We start from the raw sequence: 16146 nt of genomic DNA on the forward strand, positions 1-16146 counted from the left end.
TAAGGTAGAAGTTAAGTTCTGTTAAGTTTGAGGGCTGTTAAGCTTTTAGGCCATATTCCTTTTATCCTTGCCCTCACTGTCCTTTTGTCACACACACACACACACACACACACACACACACGGACAGTTCTCAGTCAATATCTGGTTTGATTGCCTGGATTTGCTTGGTTTTGTTGTTGCTTTTTTCCCCTGGTGTGCCTGAACTGTCCAGTCAGGAGCAGAGTGACTCTTGCCAAGGAACTTTGTTGTGCTGTCGCTTGACATTAAATCTGGTTTTTGCTGATGCCTTGCTGGGGATTTTTTAAGTGCTCTCAAGCCCTCATTTGTAAGACCTGGGCCAGGATCTCCTCCTGGGGGACACGGGGACGCTGCCAGGGGGTCCCTGTCTCCCTGTCCCACCCCCCAGGGCCTGTCCCTACTGTCCCCATGTCAGGCTCTGGGGGTCGATCTGGTGGAACATCCTGTGGGGGAGGCTGTGGCACTGGAGGTTGGAGGGGACCTGGGGGGACAGGGGACCCTGCTGTGCACGAGCAGCGTTGGAGTTGTCTGGGGGAACTTTGGGGGGGGCTAGGGCAGAGTGACCTCCCCAGGGACCTCCCACAGACCTCCTATGATGTCACACATCCACTCTGGAATGTCACAGCCCTCTCTATGATGTCCCAGTTGATGCTGCAATGTCACACAACCTGCCCTCGGGTGTCACACCACCGTTCTGTGATGTCACAGCTTGCTCTGGGATGTCACAACCCCTCTGGGATGTCACCCAACAACCCTGTGATGTCAAAACCCAGTCTGTAACGTCACAGCGTTCTCTGTGAAATCACACAGCCTGTTCCTTGATGTCACAGACAACTCTGTGATGTTACAAAGCCACACTGTGATGTCACAGCCTGCTCTCTGATGTCAGACAGAGCCATCCTCTATGATGGCAGAGTCTGCTCTGCAACCGCACAGCCCTCTTTGTGATGTCACAGCCCACTCTGTGGCACAGCCTGCTTCATGATGTCACATCACCACCATGGGACATTACATCCTGCCCTATCATGTCACACAACCAACCAGTGATTTCACAGCCCAGTCTATGATGTCACAGCCCTCTGTGACCTCACAGCCAACCTGGGATGTCATACAGCCACACTGTGATGTCACAGTGAGCTCTGCGATGTCACACAGTCCCCTCTCTGATGCCATAGCTGGTCCATGAGCTCACAGAACACTCTGGTATGTCATAGCCAAATGTGTGACCTCTCACAACCCACTCTGTGATGTCACACAGCTGCTTTCTGACATCACAGCTGCTCTGTGGCTCTCTGACACAGCCCCAGAGGTGCCCATGGCTATGACACAGCCCCTCTGGGCCATGGCACAGCCCCTGCCAATGCTGAGCACCTGTGAGCTCTGGGTGTGCCCTGCTGGTGTCCCTGAGATGGCCTGGCAGTGCCCCAGCCCTGCTGGGCTGTGCACAGGAGCTGCTCCTGGGCAGAGCTGTCTCTCTGCAGCGCTGCCGCTTGCCAGGAGCTCCTCTGTGCCAGGAGCCCAGCCCAGCTCAGCAGCACAGCAACAGCACAGGGACTTGAATGACCCTCGTGGGGCTTTGGTGCTGTTTGCATCAGACTCAGTCCCTCAGAGTGAGTGCAAAAGACTTCTCAAGAAGTCAAAGTGAGATGGAAACACTGAAGTTCCTTGTAGTTTAAATGGGTTCCTCTAACAGACACAACTGCGAAACTCTCCCCAGGTTCCAGTGAGAGCAGAACACTGCAGGCAGTGATGGCAGGTGAGGACAAACAAGGCAAAGGTGTCTCTGATACTGAGCAAACCTGGATATGTTTCATGAATCCAAAGGGCCAAGCCCTGAGCACCAGCCCCTGGCAAGGCAGATCCTGTCCCTCCCTCATTGCTCAGGGCTCTTCCCAGGGCACTGGGATGTGGGGATGTGCAATGCCAAGGGCAGGACCATGGGGCGGCCCCTGCCAGGCTGCTGGGCAGGGACAAGGAGGCCATGAGGCCCCAGGGCTGCAAGGGTCACTTGTGTCCTGCTGGCCTCAGGGCCAGGGACAGCAGCCATGGCCAAAGTGCTGCACAAGTTGGCTCTGTCAGGGCCTTGCAGCTTCTGCACATCCCTCTGCCCTCTCCAGCCCAGGCTGTCCTACACTGTCCATGCCCTGTGCCTCTGTCCCTGCAGGCTGTCATCATCCCCCGGCTGCCCCACCTCGCTGGCCCTTCCTTTGCTGACAGCTCTGCGTCCTGCCTGGCTCTGCCTTGGCACACAAAGCCTTGGGCTGATCCAGACTCCTAACAAACCATGGCTCTGCCTTGATTTCCCTCTGGTATTATGCTGTTCATTAGGAAGTTATTTTATCATTATGGAGAAATATTTCAAAGAGCTTCTAATAAATCGGCATTCCTATTTTAAAGGGTGTATTTGTCCCTTTAGAGAAGATTGCAGCATTCTGTGACTGATATTGATCCAGGGTCTTACCGAAGGAGGTCTGGCTTGGTCAGAGAAGCTGTGCCTTGACGTGGGTGTGGACAACCCTGGTCCTCAAAGCCCAACCTCATCCTGTCTCTCCTCATTCACCTGGAACCTGCTTTGCTTGCACAACTGGCTGCACTCAGGCAAAGAGGGGTTTCTTCTTTTATTTCTTGAAGCTCCTGAGTTTCCCCACTGAAATCAGACACCCTCCTTAAGTGTGTGCCAAGCCCAAGCTGCCACCAAGGAGGTTCCCCTTCCCCAAGGCAGAACCATGCAAGGATAATTTTAGACACACAGGAAGTTCTACAATAAACACAAATCCAGGGTTCAGAGAAGGCAGAATTAGAGCAACTGCTGAAGGGCAGACAAGCTTTGAACTCCTTGCAGCTCAAAGCACCAAGGGGATTGTTGAGAGGTGTGTGAGTGAGCCAAGAGTGAAGGGAAGGGAAATGCAGAGAGCCCTGGAAGTGCTTGTGTGCAGACAGGCTGCTGGGAAGGGCACTGCAGCCCTGCCCTGGGCCAGCTGTGATGCTGGATTCTCATGCCAACCTGCACTGGGCCACTGCAAGGGGCTGTTGCCATGGCCACTTCACTGACCCCACGGCAGCAGCCCATTGCTCAGGGCTGGTGTCACTGCCCAGAGGCACAGGGGATCCATGGCTGGGGTTTGTGCCATGGCCACCTGCCCTGTGCCGCGCTGGCTGGGCAGGCGCCGCGGAACCAGCAGCAAAGCCCAGTGCCAGGGCCAAAGGCCAGGTCAGCCTGACAGAAAGGGTCAGTGCTGGGGACTGTTTCCATGGCAACCATCACTGGGACACCACACCTGGGTCACCTGTCATGGCAGTTGCCATGGAAACCCCTTGGAGGGACTGATGCCAGGGACACTTGCACTGAGACACTACTGGGCTTGGGTGCCATGGCAACCACCATAGGGCATCATTGGTCCAGAGGTTGCCATGGCAACCAGCACAGAGCCCCCCTTCCTACTCTCCAATGCCAGGACAACCTGCAAGAGACACTTTGCTGAGGTTGGGTCCATTGCAAACAACCTTTGCCCTGCTGGGATGGGGATTGTCACGGTCAGAAAGGAGCCTGTGGAGCCGTGGTGATGCTGGATGGCCATGGGGTGCTGCTTTGGGTGGGGCAGAGGGAATTTCCTTCCCAGGGCTTCCTTGGGGCTGTGCTTTGGGGCTGTGCTGAGCACAAGGTTGATCACACACAGATGGTTTTGTTCTCACTGAGCTTGCACAGAGCCAAGGCCTTTCCTGCCCCTCGTCTGGCCACGCTGGGGAGGGGCTGGGGGTGTGGGGGAGGTTGGGAGGGGACACAGGGGGACAGGTGACCCAACTGACCCTGGGGATATCCCAGACCACAGGACATCACGCTCAGTGTATAAAGTGGGGGGGAAAGGAGCAAGGGGGGACATTTGGAGTGATGTTTTTTGTCTTCCCAGGGAACACTTAGGTAGGAGGGGATCCTGTTTTGCTGGTGGTCAGGGTCAGCACCAAAGACACAGACACCAACTGAAGGAACAGTGTAATTTATATAATGCAAAAGTGCAAAGAATGACAAAAGGATAAGTTCAGCAATGTACAAAATCATTTGCAAAGAATTTCAAAAGGAGAAGCTCAGCAAGGCACCTAATCATTCCTACCAAAGATTGCCTGTAATGATTTAGAAATATCCATTACCAGTTACCCTCAGACTTTACCATCACCCAGCCCCACACATCAGCTGGGGAAGCTGTCACAGCCGAGGGCTGCAGAGCCACTCTGGACACTGGGAATTCCTGCAGCTGTGTCCAGCCACAGGTGAGGCTCCAACCTCACTGTGAGAGGGCCCAGCTTGGAGAGTGCTGAACAAACAAACTGACAGCACTTCCAGTGCAGGAACAGCTGGATTCATTCTGCTGTTTGGTTTCTCCCAAAGCCTGGCCAGGGCTCAAGGAGGAACCAAGGGAGCTGACTTTGACCATACACCCCCAAAGAAAGCCAGATTTGGCCTTGTCTGGTTTCTAAATACTGAAAGGTAAAACCAGGTTTCACAATGAACAGCTAAAAAGATCATTTTGGTAATATTATTTTGTTAATTAGCAGATACAAATATAAACTTTGGTTGTAAGGTTCATCTAGAGATCACCTTTGGCTCAGGGCCTGTTCTTCAGGCCTTGGTAGTTCAATAAGTCCTTTGACCCACAGATAAACTACAACCTTCATAACAATTCTTTCGATAATATAACTTTACATTTAGGTATTAGGCATAAAGGCATAGCCTCTCGCTCTCCAATTAAATGCTCTTTAGGTTCATTACTCAGACCTATAATTGGCAATCCTTTTAAAACATGCCTCATTAGTTGCTATTCTCTATGCTATCTATCAAGTCTTCCTTTTTTCTTGAGACTCTCTCTCTTTTTAGACAAATCTGAATTCTCTATTTTCCAGGAAAAACTGTTACAACAACTCTACCATGGAATCATAACACACCAAGTGCACACACTGCAATGATTACAGTCACTGCCACAAATGCATTTCACAGCAGCCTCCAATTTGGCAGCCATGAAGCCAATCCCACCAGGGAGAATTTTTTTCTTTCTGCCACTCTTCTACTGTTCTTTCTACTGAGGTCATTCCTGACTGTTGGACTCCAAACCCATCACTGATACAAGTGCCACATTCCTGTCCTAGAATAGCAGAGATTCCTCCCTGGACAGAAGGCAGATAATCCAAGGCCATGTGGTTCTGTAGAGCTCCCATTGGTGTTTGTTGGAGCTCATAGGATGTGCTATTCAATATTTTAATAGCATCATTTGCTACTTCTTCTAATAATCAATTTAGCTCCTTAATATAAACTTCATAGGATGAGGCAGCACACAAAGGGCACAGGGTGAACCAGAATCTTTGGCTTTCTGAAATCAAAGGCACTCTTTGGGTGCAAAATCTTCTCTTGGCCCCAGCTCTTCCCTGTGGTTGTTGCCAAAGTACCCAAAAGGGTGGCACTGCAGCTGAGAGTGGGGTAACACTGACCCTGAGCAGCTCCAGCACCCCAAGCTCTATTGACTTTTTCAGTAATGCTAAACCATATAAATCCTTTCATATTTTGGCCTCTAACTATAACAGGGTAGGTTTCTCCTGAAGGGAAATCTTACTGAATCCTGTAAAACTGATCACTGTATTCTTTTGTTCCACAGTATAGTTTTCTCTAACTGTCCCTTCACTGTCTCCGTTACAAGTCAGAGCCCATTGAGAGAGTTCTGCCACCCCACAGGATGGGCCCTTCAAGGGAATCCCATTCCTCCCAACATTGATTGAGAACAAATCCAGCAATAAGTTACACTGAGTATTTTAGCTACCTTGATCTTTACATTTTCATATGAATTCTTATGACTAATCCCTTGGTGAAACTCCAGAGGTGTTTCTGGCAAACAAAGATTCTGGTTGACTATCAAGATACATCTTATAGGCATAAGTAGTTCTTTAGTGACAAGTGACTTTTTCCTCAGTCTCATTCAGGTTAGGAACAATAATTCCATTGTCCATGGAGCTGGCTCCTTTTCAATTCCACAATAATGCCCCAAGGTCCTTTGCTGTTCAGCTTCACTGCGGTGTCTGTGGGTAACAAGGCTTGGTGGGGTCCTTTCCCCTTCGGCTGCAGAGCTGCCAGCTCCCAGTCCTTGAGGTGCTCCAGGCTCCTGGCTGGAATTCCTGTGGAAGGCACTCAGGGTCACATCAGCCTTCACATGGAGCCCTGTGGATCAGAGCATTTTCCAAAGGGAACGTTGGGGCAAACAGGGAGATTTGGTCTGGCAGGATCTGTAAAACAACATCCTATAACATCTACTTGTTCTCCCATAGAACACTTGGCTGCAGGGACATATTCCCATTGTTCCTGCCCAGGTTTCAGGATTAAAACAGTGTTTTAATTTAATTTCCCCAGAGCTGTTCCTTCAGCTGGCTCAGAAGGGCCATTTGGCCTCTGGACCCACACCTTGGCTCCATTATTAGGACTGCTGGATCCAAACCCTTTATCTCCACAGACAGTGGTGATTTGAGGTGGATTTTTTTTTTTTTCCCAAATGTCTTTAAAACTACAATGTCAATAATCATACTACCCTGTCATGGGGTTGAATAATTCAATTTTGTTCCCTATTGTTTAACAGAATTCAATTTCTCCTTGATAATCTGCATCAATTTCTCCTCCCATGACATGAACACTTTTACAGGCCAAGCTGCAGTGAGCAGTTATGAAACCAGAGTGTCCTGGAGGAATCTGAATTCCTGTTCTGGTATTGATAACTCTCATTTGCTTCTGATTTATCCTCATTAAATCTAATGCATAAAGATCCAGCCCTGCAGCTTCTGGAGTGGACCTCTAAGGGGTTCTCCATCAGGACAGGTTCCCATCTCCTTAATTTTTCAACTGCTCTTTTAACAACCCCTTTATCTGTTCAACCAGTCCTGCAGCTTGTGGACAGTCTGGTATATGAAAAACCCAGCAGCCTTAATTGCTTTATTTTTCACAGTAACAGACAAAGCATTCCACATCACAGTATCACCAAACCCTATAAAAATTGCCAATTTCATCCCTTCCTCCTGTATTTATTGTAAACAATCTCACAATGTTTACCACTGAATTCAGGTCCTGGCTAGTCATATTTTGTAAGGTATTTAGAGGTACATTCCTGAGCAGCCAAAGCTAACAAATGTGAGCATTATATAGATATATTTAATTATTTTGTGACATTTATATTAGTACTTATATTTATATAAGAAATGTTTTCATTATATATGAAGTTTTTATTATAATATATATCTATAGAGGTTTTCATTATATTATTATTATTTCACTTGCGTAGATGAATCTGAGCTCAAGATTAAAAACTCCTTCTGTCACTCCATGTGGGAGCATTCCACCAATGGTTCCTTTCGTTGGTGCTTTTTACAATATCCTGTTAACAAAATCCATGTATGTCTTCCCAAATCCACAAGTTCTTTTCCTTTTTCAAAACGCAATTTTTGGATGCATTTTAAGACATCCACTGGTTCAGCTGCTTTTAACCAACTTCCCCATTGCTCACACAGTGCTCTGACCTCAGCCCACTCCAGACCCAGAGAACTATAGGGAAGGTCTTCCCATCCAGAAATTTCAGACAGGACTGATTCCTTACTTTTACATATAAAAAATGACATTTTGCTGTGATCTGGACAGACTATGCCAATTTTGTTTTGCCAGTGGGCAGGGCCAGCACCAAAGACACAGACACCAACTGAAGGAATCAGTGCAATTTCCTATAGTTCAGAGCAGCAAAGAATCACAACAGGAGAAGCTCAGCAATGCACCTAATCATTCCTACCAAAGATTGCCTGTAATGATTTAGAAAGATCCATCACCAGTTACCCTCAGACTTTACCATCACCCAGCCCCACACATCAGCTGGGGAAGCTGTCACAGCCAAGGACTGCAGAGCCACTCTGGACACTGGGAATTCCTGCAGCTGTGTCCAGCCACAGGTGAGGCTCCAACCTCGCTGGGAGAGTGCCCAGCTTGGAGAGTGCTGAACAAACAAACTGACAGCACTTCCAGTGCAGGAACAGCTGGATTCATTCTGCTGTTTGGTTTCTCCCAAAGCCTGGCCAGGGCTCAAGGAGGAACCAAGGGAGCTGACTTTGACCATACAGCCCCAAACAGGCCAGATGTTGGATTTCATGGCCTTGTTTAGCTTCTAAATACAGAAAAGTCAATACATGATTCACTAATGAGTGGATACATCTATCACAATACTAATGATCATGCATATTTTGTTAATGAGTGGATACAAAGATAACCTTTGGTTGGAAGGTTCATGGAGAGGTCACCTTTGGCTCAGGGCCTGTTGTTCAGGCCTCAGTCAGGCCTCTTGTTCAGGCCTTGGCACTTCAGGGATGTGGTTTAGTGCTGGGCTGACAGTGCTGGGTGAACGGCTGGGCTTGATGAGCTCAGAGGTCTTTTCCAACAGAAAGGATTCTATAATTCCAGTATTCTATCAGCTCCATTCAGCTAGGTCCACGTTAGCAGCATTAGTTTGCTCAGAAAGTTCCCTCTTGGTCAGCTCTTGAGGCCTAAGGCTTCAGCTCCTTTAGCTCCTGGTGCTAAGCTGCTCATGCTGAAGGAGATGACTCAGAGAGAAGAATACAGTTCATCCAATTCCTTCTGGACACTGAGAGGGGAGGGTGTGAAAACAGGAGCATTGTTTGGTGTTGCCTCCTCTCTGCCCTTCACACCTTTCAGTGCTCTGAAAGAGCCAAGAGCTTTCTTCAAGAGTGCAAGGAAGCAGCTGTTCCTTCTGCCAGGTGTGGCTCTCTCCAGTCTCTGCACTTGACTGCTTTTGTCCCTCTTGCTGTGCCCTCTGTTCCCCCTCTGCTCGCTGGCTGCTGCCCAGGACTGTGGAACTGGCCCAGATCAAGTGCTCGAGAGCCTCATTTCTCTGCCCTTGGAGCTGCCTGGGCACAGCAGCCTTTTCCATCTGCAAGCTCCATATGGACAGGGAGTGCCCAGCTCCGTTCCTTGCACAACCTCCAGGAGCCCAGGGCCTGCCATCTCAAGTCCCTGCTGGCACTGAGGGCTCCCAGGTGCCTCAGGCTGCTGTGACACCACTGCAAACAGGAGGCAAGAGTGGCAGGGGCTGTGCTCAAAGTCACCTCCATTTCCTGCTGCTGCGGCTGCTGCTGTGGGGTCATTTGTCCAGCCCTGCCCCAGACTCAGGGATCAGCTCCAGGCCCTGCTGCTGCTCCCTCGGGATCAGCCACAATCTGGTTGTTGCTCTCAATGCCAGCAGAAGCAGTGGCTGAAGCAGCAGGTGCTGACAGTGCCCCAAGCCCCGGGGCCAGAGGGAAGGGAGCTGCTTCACACGAGAACCAGGAGCAAAGGGCATTTCTTTCTTAGCACATGTTTTCTGTTTTAGAAAAAAAAAGGGGAAAAGAAAAAAAAAAAACTAGATGAAATGTGAAAGATAAAAACAATCTCAAGTGTGTAGTGTAAAATCTTCTGTAACTTTGGATTAAGAAGTAACTGATCTTTTGTAAAGAGAACTCAGTTATTTACTTTGTCAGTGTGCTGATAGCATGGATCTATCTTACTGACCCTCAGCAGCCTTTTTTAATAGATTTTGGGGTTTGTTTCTAATATTGTTATTTTAAATTCTGGTTGAAGCAATAAGAAATTGCTTTGTGCCCTGCCAGCTCCAGGCAGGACTGGGAATCTAAATTCTGCTGATCCCCATCTCATTAAGAAGATGCCCTTCCTTCTCACCCTGTGAATACAGGCATTCTGCTGGGACTGTGGAGTGTTTGGGTTCTTGCCAATTGGATGTGTATCCCTCACTGCAATCTCTGGGCCTGCAGGAGAGTCTCACTCACCTGCACAAGCACAAAGCTCTGTCGGTGTGCTCAGAACAGGCTCGTCTGATGCAGAGCTGTCAGAGCAATGGGAGGGCAGAGCAGACCCAGCCATGCCCAGGGCTGAGCCCCAGCAGAGCCCTGGCAGAGCCCAGAGCAGCCTCAGCATCTGCAGAGCTTGGCTGGAAGGAGAGAAACCAGAAACTGCCCATCAGCTGAAGGCTCCTGTCCCCCTTGTCCCAACTGCCTGCAGTGCCCAGGCCATGCTGGCTGAGCTCAGAGCTGTGCCCAAACCTCCCCATCATTGCTGCCTCTGGGAGGAGAGCAGGAGGGCAGGACATGTGCCCAGCCTCCAGCCAGCCATGGCAGATCCACCTCCTCAGCAGATGCCCAGAGCCAAAGAGCAGCTTGGCAGACAACTGAAGAATTCTTTGCATCCACCCCAGCAAAGAGGGGAAACTTTGGTGCCCAGCCAGGCTGTGCAATGCCCAGAGCATCCCCTGGCTGGGGACTCACCTGCACATTAGGTCTGGAGTGTGTCTTTGCAGAAGGCGCCAGAATCGAAGCTAATCAGCTTGCACATGGCCAGGTTGAGGAAGAAGTGCTAATCCTTGAAGTTGTCCTTGGCGTCTTCAGCAGCAGCCCATCTGGTCCAGCTTCTCCAGGGGCTCCTGCTCCTTCCCTGGGGGCCACACCAGGCTGTCAGTGTTCTGCCCAGGGCCCCAGACAACAATGAACCAGGACAAGCAAAACCAGGGTGGATGGTGGCCACCAGTGCTTGCCAGAGCACATCTCCAGCTCAGCTCCAGCACAAGAGCTGTGAGCTCCCTTCTGATGATCCCTGCTCAGAGCTACAAGCTGGTCAAAAAACATCTGGTTTGCTTTGCTTCTAATTACCAAGAAATGTGTGGAGCTGTTACCTGCCAGGCCCCTGGATCAAACTGTGCACATGGATCTCTCCCATCTTCTAGGGCAGATGAACACCCTGCATCCACGGATCGTTGAAGAGTTCTTCCAACGATGGCCTGTCCAAGGGTTGCATGGACAAACATCTCTTAATAACATCTTGGCACTCTGAGGAGAGAAACCAGAAACTGCCAATCAGTTGGAGAAGGCTCCTGTCCACTTTTCCCTCCCCATTCCCGTGCCCAGGCCATGCTGGGTGTGCTCAGAGCTCAGCCTAAACTTCCCCAGGGATTCTCTGTTTTGGAGGAGAGCAGGAGAGCAGGACATGTGCCACCTCCTCAGCAGCTGCCAGAGCAGGATGCTCATGAGCCTGCTGCTCTCTCCCAACACTGGTATTCCCCCTATGCCATAGAGAATAGGATTTACCTTGAGAGAGCCGTCGTGGGAACAAGATCTGCCCCCAGATGATCTCCCGGCCCCTCCTGAATGGGTGCTTCCCGCAGACCATCTGGTACAGCAGGATACCCAGGGACCAGACTGTTGCTGCCTCGCCGGTGTAGCATCTGAGCTGGGTCCATTCTGGTGGGCTGTAGGACAGGGTTCCTATGGAATACAGATGGAGTTCATCAGGGGATGCTGCTGCTCCCAGAGCCTCACCCCAGCATCCCTGGGCATGCAGGGGCTGCACCAGTGGCACACGGGGTGACCTGCTGCCCTCTCGCCAGCACCTGTGACTTGTGTACAAACTTGGGGTTGGAAACGAAGCCACTGGGGCTGGAAGAGGGCAGCAGAAGCCCTAAGAATGCCCAATCATGACATGCAAATGAAAAACCCACCCAGTGGTGGGGAAAAACCACTCTCCTCCCTGCCTGCATTGCCCCCATAAAACATTACTAAGCCAAGGCAAACAAGGGGAGTGGAGCAGTCTAAGTCCTTCCTCGCCTGCACACCAAACCAGCCAGGGCACAGGGTCTGACCCCCCTCACTGCTACCCCATGGGGGTTTTTGTCAGGCTGGCTGCCCCTGCCCCAGCCCCAGCCCAGGACAGAGTGGATGCTGAAGGCTTTTGGCAGGGCCAGGAGCTGGTCCTCCCACCCAAAAGCAACTTGGCTGAAGAAGCAATCCTATGACCTGCAGCACATGGGGGAATCCCTGGTGCTACACCCAGGCTGGGCAATGAGGTGCCCAGGAGCAACCCCTGGGATGGCTCACCTGCAAATTTCGTGTAGACTGTGCCTGGAGGAAGGTGCCAACGCCAAAGTCGATCAGTTTCAGCTGTCCAGTGCACAGGTCAATGATGATGTTGCGAGGTTTGATGTCTCGATGGAGGACCCCGCAGCTGGTGCAGTGCCGCACTGCCTCCAGCACCTGGCAGAACAGCCGCCGAGCCTCCTCCTCCGGCAGGAACCCGCGAGCCAGGATGAAATCACGCAGGTTCTGACAGCGCTCCGGACGCTCCATCACCAACAAGAAGCTGGTAGGGAGCTCAAACCATTCCAGGAGCTGGACGACACCGTGGAACCCAGTGGACACCTTGTCCAGCAGCACGATCTCCAGGGGCACACGGGTGCCATTGGGCTGCGGGAGGACCACGAGGTCATCAGCAGGGCTGAGGCCATGCCAGGGCTCTGGGACCCCTCAGCCAGCCCGGGATGCTCTGCGTCCCCCGCTCACCCCACGCCCGCTCTAACTCCCTCGAGACATCCTGGCGGCTCCCACCCTGCCGGGCCCCGGCTTATCCCCTCCCGGCACGGCCCGGGCTCTGCCGCTGGCCCCGCTCACTCACCAACTCGCCCCAATAATGGATGCGGTTCCGGGACACACATTTGATGGCAACCTGAGAGAAACAGAGAGCAGCGGGCTCAGCTCGCCGCCCGCCCTGCTGAGCCCCACCCTCCTCCGCCCTCCTCCTCCTCCTCCGCCCGCCGCCAGCCCTGCCACTCACCGGGGCGCCGTCCGCCAGCCGCGTCCCCGCGTACACGCTGCCGAATCCGCCTTTCCCCAGCAGCTCACCCAGCCGGTACCGCTCCTGCAGGGCCTCCTGCGCCTTCCCTGCGGGCGACACGCGGCCGTCAGCGCTCGGCCCGGGGCCAGACACGGCCTCCGACCGCCTGTGCACCGCCCCGGGCCGGGCATCCCCCTCTGAACGGGGCACGGGCGGCTCGGGGCCGGCGGCCGGACTGCCGAGCGGCGGAGCTCGGGCCGGGGAAGGCGCAGGGGAGGCGGCGGGAGCGGCCGCGCCGTGTGTGTCCTCCGCGGGCCCCGGGAGGAGCCGGTAACGGGGCCGGAGCTGGGGTCGGGGCCGGAGCTGGGGTCGGGGCCGGTGCTGGGGCTGGGGTCGGGGTTGGGGCCGAAGCAGGGGCCAGGGTCGAGGCCGGGGCCGTGGTCGGGGTCTGGACTGCACCCTGCGTCGGGGCCGGGGCCAGGCTCGGGACAGGCGGAGCCAAAGGGTGGCGATGCTGCCCCAGACCCAGCCACTGATGCCCGCCCAGCAGCGCCACAGCCACGATGGCGAGAGCCGGGCGGAGGTGAGAGCGCGGCGGGACGCCCAGGCGCGGGGAGGGGGCAGCCCCGGCCGGGGCTGGGGGCGAGCCTGGGGCATGGCCCGAGATGGCAGGGGGAGAGGGGCACCGGGAAAGGAGGGGACACAGGGAAAGGGACAGCGGGAGAGGCTGAGAGAAAGGGGGAGAGCGAGAGGAGGAGACGGAGAAAGGGACGGAGTGGGTCGAAGAGCTTCCTCTGTCTCCGCTGTCGCCGCTGCCGCCGCTGTCGCCACTGCCGCCGCTGTCGCCGCTGCAACTGAAGCTCCGGGGCCGTTTGTCCGAGTGGCCGTTTGTCCGAGTGGCCGTTTGTCCGTTCCCCGCTCGCCCCCGCGCGCCCCACGGCCGAGCCCCGCGCGCCCCCGGGGGCAGCCCCTGAGTCTGTCCAAACACGGGAACTTTGCCGTGTTCAGCCCACATCCAGAGCCTTGACTGCTGCACAGTGGCACAGCAATCCCCTTGGCTGCTGTTGTGCATTGTCCCTGCTGAGGGTCAAACATTACCGGGGCACATTCCCTGTCTCTAGAATTCATTCCCAACCCAAGCAGTGCACTTATGTCTCCAGCATTGCTTGCCAAGAAAAACGGGGGAAGACAAACTATGTTTAACTCATAGTATTTCAGAGAGTCTAAAACTTGCTAAGCCATAGATCTTCGAGGTGAGATCCTATTGCAATTAGTGGCATGGAGAAGTAGTGCAACATGGAAAAGGGGAGCATAGAAATAAATAGAGGAAAACATCGTGGATTGTTTCTTTACATTTTCATTTCACTTCTTGAAAGTTGTTTCAGTTTTCCAGGAATCTTCTCCACAGTCCTGTTTGCTCAGGTGCAGGACACAGAACTCAGGAGGAAGGGCTCGTGGGCTGGGTTAAGGCCAGGGAGAAGTCACTCACTGGTCACTGTCACAGGCCCAACAGACACAAGTTAGGGAAATTAAGGGAATTGAATTCCAAGCAAATCACAGTATGAGAAGGAGAACTAAAACAAACCCAAAAAAACCACCTTGCTCACCCCTCCCTCCTCCCAGGCTCCCAGCCTCCACCTGCAGCTCCTCTGCTCTCTCTGCATGGGAAATTTCTCACCAGCCACAAACTTTGCTTTTGCCTCATCCCAGGATCTCTTGCCGGAGAGGAAGAACTTTCTCCAGCAGAAATTTAGAGCACAGCAGCATTTGAGGCTCAGGGTGTTTCTCCTGCAGGTCCTTGTAGGTCTCCTCTTCCCATGCTGGGTCTCCTGCACCACAGAACTCTGCCCGCTGCAGCTTTACAAATGTCAGCTCAAGGTCAGTGGATCTGCTGGCCCCTGGCCAGGGCCTGGCAGAGCAGGTGGAACCTGGGTCCTGCTGCAGGAGCTGGGGAGCTCCAGGACTCGCTCTGGCCGCTGGGGCAGCCACAACACAAGCCGTTGCCAGCCAGGAGCCGAGGGCTCCGTGTGGCTCTGCAGGACCTTGTCCCTGGGGCTCGTCTGGATCAGGGCGGGCAGCTGGGCTGCACTTGGCTCCGTTTGTGTCCCTGCTTCCCCTGGGACAGCAGCTGCCCAGCGCCCAGGGGACAGCAATGGCACTGGGGCAGTTTAGGGTGAGGTTCAGTGTCCGTGCCTGGCATAAATCCCAAACCCTTCCAGAAGGAACAGAGAGTGCTGACAGAGCACAGGATGCTCTGCTGAGCACGGGATGGACCAAGGGTGATGTGAGACAAAGCTGGGATGGGAGTCAGAAGTAACAGGAAGAGGACGAGTGGGCAGGAGAGGAGGAGGAGAGACAGAGGAGGAGGAAGAGCGGGTGGGGAGGAGGGATGGGGGAGGGGGAGCGGGAGGAAGAGGAGGGCCAGAGGAGCAGAAAGAGAAGCAGAAGGAGCAGAAGGAGCAGAAGAAGCAGTCACCACGTACGTCCATCGCTCTTTCTGTTCGCAACCCTCGGCCCAGGAGCATCGCCCTTCTCGGGGCATCCCGCAGGTGAGCGGGCAGGGGGAGCTCGGCCCAAATATCTTGGGCGGTGCCTGGGGTTCTTTTTTGGGAGGTTGGGAGTTTTGGACCTTGTAGGACACCAGATTCCAGACCCAGATAACTTTGGTTGATCCTGGGAGGGTTGGTTATTTTTAAGTACGTTGGGGGGGGTGGGGGGAAGGGGGCGGATGTTTGGATCTCGCAGGACTCCAACTGTGAGTCGCAAATGCTTCTTGGGGGGACATTGGAGAGTAATCTAGACGTCAGTTTTTCGGGGGTCCTGGTGGCGACTGCAGGGAGAAATGGGATGGGATGGGATGGGATGGGATAGGATGGGATGGGATGGGATGGGATGGGATGGGATGGGATGGGATGGGATGGGGCCGGGATGAGGCGGCCGAAGGTTGGAGATGATGAAGCCGGGGGACCCCACTCCTTAGGGGCTTGCGGGGTATCCGGCAGCTGTGAGGACGTTTTGGGATACCCCTGATGCTTCGGGGGTGGCGCTGGCAGCGGGGGGGACACGTGGCTCCGGCACCTCTGGACCCCACCTGCACCCCCCTCGCCCCCAGCGCCCCCGGGAGCGGAATTTGGGGAGGGGGGAGGTGGGGGGCGCCCAGGCCGGGCCCCCCTTGCTGTCCCGGCAAGCGGGGGCCGAGTGCGGGGGGAGCCCCGTGGGCATTGCCCGGCCCTGCCCGGCACGGCTGATGCCGCCCGCCCGCGCTGCGCACTGCTCCGGACTGGTGCTGCCAGTGCCGCGCGGGGCGGGGCCGCTTCGGGGACCCCCCAGGGCAGAGCGCTTTGGGCTGCTCTGGGGCTCTGCGCACCTGCAAAACCGGCGCTGGGCACGGGAAGAGCGTGTGGGGGCAGCTGGGGCCCTACTGGTGGCCCTGGTGGCGCTGGGAGTCCCCC

The 16146-nt window shown here is 54.0% G+C and overlaps 1 protein-coding gene and 1 pseudogene across 1 annotated transcript in view; one reads left to right on the forward strand and one right to left on the reverse strand.

The window, feature by feature from the left end:
- The window catches only part of LOC146420171 (uncharacterized), a 482891-nt gene that overhangs the window by 78822 nt on the left and 387923 nt on the right, over positions 1-16146 (forward strand). The window lies entirely within an intron of this gene.
- On the reverse strand, positions 10760-15183 carry LOC146420178 (serine/threonine-protein kinase pim-1-like; annotated as a pseudogene).

Source organism: Lichenostomus cassidix, unplaced genomic scaffold (genome assembly GCF_008360975.1).
Source record: "Lichenostomus cassidix isolate B80296 unplaced genomic scaffold, HeHo_3.0 HiC_scaffold_44, whole genome shotgun sequence".
Taxonomy (NCBI): Eukaryota; Metazoa; Chordata; class Aves; order Passeriformes; family Meliphagidae; genus Lichenostomus; species Lichenostomus cassidix.